Consider the following 5426-nt stretch of genomic DNA (forward strand, 5'->3'; position numbering starts at 1 on the left):
ATAATATATATTTTACACATTTTGCACACGCATTAAAGTAAAGCAGCAAAAAGTACCGTCGCGCATGCAGGAACAAAAGAAAGAAAAATGGAAGAAACGAGCAGACCGATAATTAGCGGGAAACGATGCATGATGTAAACCTGAATGAACAGAATAAAGAAAGAGTGAGGAGGGGAAGAAAGAGTGGGAGAGAAGGAAGATGGAAGAAGGACGAGGAAGGGAAGAGGAAAGAAACAGACCGATTCTCTCCGCCTGTAATAAGCGTTTTTAAGAATGTTATTGAAACGAAACCAGATTTACCATAGAAAGCTATATTATATATAGATATTATATATATCTACACCGATAACGTAACGATAACGTCATATATATTTTGTCAATCTTTTCATTTTGTTTTTTATTTTTTAAACCGACGAAATGATAAATATCGCAGTGGGGGGAAAGAAAAAAAAAGAAAGGAAGGGAAATGAAAAAAAGAGTACACACATGCAGAGAGAGGGAGAGAGAGAGATAAAGCGAGAAAAACGGAGAGGACTTAATTAAGGAGACTCCGGGAGAGAGACAGAACCTATGAAGCGAAGATGTTTAATAATAATTAATTAGTAATACCGATAGTTAAGAATAATAGACTACTACAAGACGCATATTAATAATAATATGGAAACCTGATGGCATTTAAACGTACCTATTAATTAAACGTAACATAACGCTATAAGGGATTTTCAACAGAAGAACAGAATTCCGCAAGGAATAAGGGTGTCCAGAAACAAGGAAACCAAGGAATATAATAACAAACGCGAGAAGAACAGTCTTTCTCCGATCTTTTTCTCCGCCTTTTTTTTCTTTTCTTTTCTTTCCTTTTTGTTTTCTTTGCCGTGAGAACATAATCGACACGTGTCGCCGCATCGGACGCGAAAGCGTTCACACATCGACGATAATATGCAAATCATATAAGTGCAATAGTTGTTACAATAGACCACGGGATCCTTTTTTTTTCTTTGTTTAAAAACTGAAAAGGGCGTCGCCGCGGCGCCGGGTCACAGGCGTCGACGCAGTTCCACGACCCCGTCGTCGCCGTCGTCCGATCAACCCCCGACACACACGTGCACAGCCCAAACCACCCTTTTTCTACGGCGGCGTTCAGTCGCGATCGGTCCCTCGCATCGAGTCGAAGTCGCGCGCGCGCGCGCGAATACGTTCGTCTCACCAACTGCGTTCCGCTTTTTTCCACTTTTCTAACCGAGAAACGCGAGGGACCGATCCGCGGCCGGACAGCGCGGCTCTCTTCATCGTCCACCCTGGTACGACGGCGACCGAGGATCGACGCCCCGGCGGCCGCGAGCGTCGCGACGCGCCCTACACACACAAGACTACCTCGCAAATTTCAAGAGTTTACAAACTGCTAAACAGATATACACACCGTACCTCAATTTTTACACGCATTATTAAGAGCGCAGATTTTCTATCCAGCGACTGGAAAACTGAAACGGATTCGTTTTAAAGAAAGAGAAAGTAAGAGAGAGGGAGAAGGATGAAGAGATTGATGGATGGATTTGAATGGAGGTAGAGAGGATCGACGGTAGGAGAGAGAAAGAGTGAGAGTAAGAGAGAGTGAGCGAGAGAGATGATGAGCCACGTTTCGATTGTCGGAATTCTATATTTTTTCTTTGTTTTCTGAGTTTTCTTTTCTTTTCATGAAGCTTTCTAATGTACGGGGTGTAATGTTAGTGGAGTCTTGAATAGCGTATTAATTTTGAAAGTTTATAGAACGGGTTTCTATAAATATATAAATATATAAATATATATATATACACATATATATATTGTTTTACACTAGCTTCGAGTTTTAAAGAGTTATCGTATATTATTATTGATCGGTAGATTTCAAAGTGTCGATTTGTATAAACAGCCGTGAGAAGATTGTTAACCCCTGGTGACAAGGCCCGGTCGTACATATACTTCCGCGAACCGAACGAACCACTTGTATCGATTATACCCTGTGTGCAAACGTTGCCTTGATATCTTGGAAAATTGTCATTTCTTCCAGTTCACCGGTTCACCAAAATTGCACGAAAGGGACCGGTTTGATTGGAACTGCGCGGCGTGGTCGACGTTTCGCCGGCGCTGTTCGATCGTCCGGTCGCCATTTTACTTTTCCCTTTCGAGTTTGAGACCGTTCGACGGTTTCCCTCGTTGATTTCGACGACGAGACGTGGATCTGCTCGGTGAGCAACTATCTTGGTGGGGTTAGTAGATCGATGGATATGGATAGAGGATACAGAGAAGTTAGCAAGAAAGCGAAGACAGAACATCTCGCAGATAGTGGGAAAGAGGGACAGTCGATCAAGCAGAGAGAGCCCCAAAAAGCAAACCCCGCCCGAAACAAAAAACAAAGAAACGCTCCCCTTTCATTATTACACAATAGGAAATAGTTAAACGTGAAATAGTGATGATAAAAACGATTATTGAAATAGAATTATTGTGTTCGCGAGCTCTGTCAGGGGCGGAGCCGCCGCGTCCCGTCGATCACCGACCGATCCTTTCCCCCGTTGGTCGGCCACCGACACGGCAGCTCTCCCTTTCGGATGTATATAGTGTGAAGTAGCTGGAATTCCTGATCACCCGCGCATCATTCGCATTCTCCGAAGCCGATACCCGAAAATCTCGTTGCGAATCAGCATTTACCATCATGCGTATCCTCACGATTAACAAAAATGAACATCAGTCGAGTTCACGGGAATCTAAATCCAACATGGCGTCCGATAGACCAGGTGACACCGGCCGCGCGCTAGGCGAACGAGAGAAATACTATCTCGATGTATGCATGAATCTCGACTGCGATCGTCCAGCCTTTTGTAAACGACCATCCGCCGGCCCGTGTCGAAATAGTATATGTCCTCGCCATTTAAAATTAAGTAAACCGAAACACGTATTTTTACTTCACAGTAAATAAGCTTTTATATGTGGCCGGTCGCTCGGTCCTGTCCTGCGGTCGCCTGGAGAGGAACGGCTAGAGGTGGCTTGGATAGGACGTTTCATGTATGTGCGTTACGTGCGTTGCACAGCGTGTGTACCTAAGATCAAGTGGAAAAATCGGTTGGACGCAACGAGAGAGGGGTTCGCGCTGCTGGGTAGACGACGACGAGGGCGAGTCGTTCCTCGTCTCTGGTTAAAAGCGCGTTTTAGAGTCCATCGTCGGAGAGAGCGGAATCGGTCCGCGAGAAATCAGGAACGATGGTCGCCAGAGCCGATAACCTGTTATATATTTCGTCGCGCCGGATTCGCTCGAGAGTGGCCCGAGATCGTCGCGGGAAGAGGACGGAGGAGCACGGGGAACGAAACAGTTCCGAATCAGTTTCCGATAACGCGACTCGTCGCGGAACTTTTCGCTCCGGAACTCACCGACGGGGGTCTCTCGAGCCAGCTTCTCGGGCTCGGCGTGCGACGATTTGTTATTATGCCGAAAATCTGTTAGTTTTTTGTCCTACATATTAGCGTTAAAATAGAAATGGGAATAGTAGAAATGCCGTTGTGTTGTTTTTTGTCTCAATTATTTTTTCTTCTCTTTTGTAAAGATAAAAGAAAAATCGAACGAGGAAGAAGAGGAAGAAGGAAACGACGAGAAAAGGTGGAAATGTGTTTAAAAGGAAAAAAGAAAGAAAGAAAAGTAATAAATAGATTAAACGCCAACGATTTTTCGCGTTAATCGTGTAATTTGGATGTATACGCGATACGCGCAGGTGCGAATTTTTATCGCGCACGCGGAGTCAGGGGAGAACAAGCGAAAAACGGTTAGGGAACACGGAGGAAATCTCGATTCGCGCGAGAATCGTTAGGCAGCCAGTGGCAGAACAAAACGGAAACAGTGGAAAAAACACGTACGAAAGAAAAATCTCGAGAAAAAGAAAATGCGAATAGAAAAAAAACGATACAGGTGAAAATCGGGCGAGACGCCGATCCACGAGCGTCTTCTTTCTGAACTTCTGTAACGCTCACGCGCCGACCCGTCGCGGCCCGTCCCCGTTTCCTTTTTCGGTAGTTCGGGCGCGGACCTCTACGGTCGGCGCCTTTCAAAATTCGTTCATGCGACCGCATTGATAAAAATTACGTGCGAAAAATCAACATTTCGGCCTGTTCAGTGAACAAAAAAAAAAGAATTTTTCGATGTATAAAACCGCTTCATTCCCTTCGTCCCTCAGCAAAATTTGTCGCTTTTTCATTATTACTACTACTAATATTAATTATTAACTCTACTATTATTACGATAATTCTTACTATTAAGGTGAACACACAAGGGGAACGAAGAGCGTGAAAAGAGAAAAGAAAAAGAACGAAAATTACAGGGCAGCCGCGTCGGGCGCGCGCGCGCGTGAGCGAGAGAGATGCACCGTGATCATCAAGCGAGCGACACTTGCTCGACGAGAACAATTCCTCACAAATTATTAAACTTTAAAATCTGGTAAAACGAGCAAAAAAAAAGGTGGAAAACGTAAAATGTAAATGTAAAGTAATTATAGAGAAAGGGAGAACATGGAGAAAGGGAGAGAAAGAGAGAGAGTGAGAGAGAGTGGAAGTATATCGGGTGAAAACGGGAAGAGGAAAAGGAAAACACGTAAGAAAAACGAGAGCGAGACGCAAGCGTGAGAAACCGAAGGAATTTTTATTGAAAAAGAAGAAAAAACTGTGTAACTTTAAAAAAAAATAAAGAAGTCTATTTCGATGTAAGCGCGTTGAAACAAAGAAAACAACGGAAAAGGAATTACGCTATTAAATGAGAACAGAAATTTTATTGTATCCGGGTAATATATCGATCACTCAAACGAGCGCTGGGAAAACCGGCGGAGATAGTCGAGGCAGAAATTTTTCACGGACCGAGCCAAGGGGACGAACGGAACTAGTGGTCCCCTTGGTACATTTGCTTTTTGTTCGTCCCTTTTCATTTTTGTTTTAGTTTGTTCGTTAGACTGTACTATTTTTTTTCTTGTTTTGCGTTTATATAGTTGGTAAAACTACGGATCCCAAATTCGAGAGATCAGATTCGAACGAGGCGATGGAATGAAAACGGCGAAGAGGATAGCCAAAGGCAAAGAACCGTGTTTTTTCGGTATGCAAGTTCGTTGGAGAAAAGCTGAGATATCTTTTTTAAGTTTTTTTCTTTGTTTCATATATATGTATGTATATACATGTATATATGTATAACGGATCTTGATTTTTTTCGAGGAAAAGGAAAAGACAGAAACGACGTTCGTCTGCATATTTAATCGATTAGAATTTCGTTTTTAAGTTTTCGTTTTTTGCTTGCATGCACAATTTCTTTTCGAAACGGTTCCTATGGTCCAAGAATAAGAATGTCCACGTATAGGAAAAAGAAAGAAAAGGAACGCGAGAAAACTGTACGAGAGGCCTGAGAACATTTTCCGATACAC

This window comes from Nomia melanderi, chromosome 5 (assembly GCF_051020985.1).
Source record: "Nomia melanderi isolate GNS246 chromosome 5, iyNomMela1, whole genome shotgun sequence".
Taxonomy (NCBI): domain Eukaryota; kingdom Metazoa; phylum Arthropoda; class Insecta; order Hymenoptera; family Halictidae; genus Nomia; species Nomia melanderi.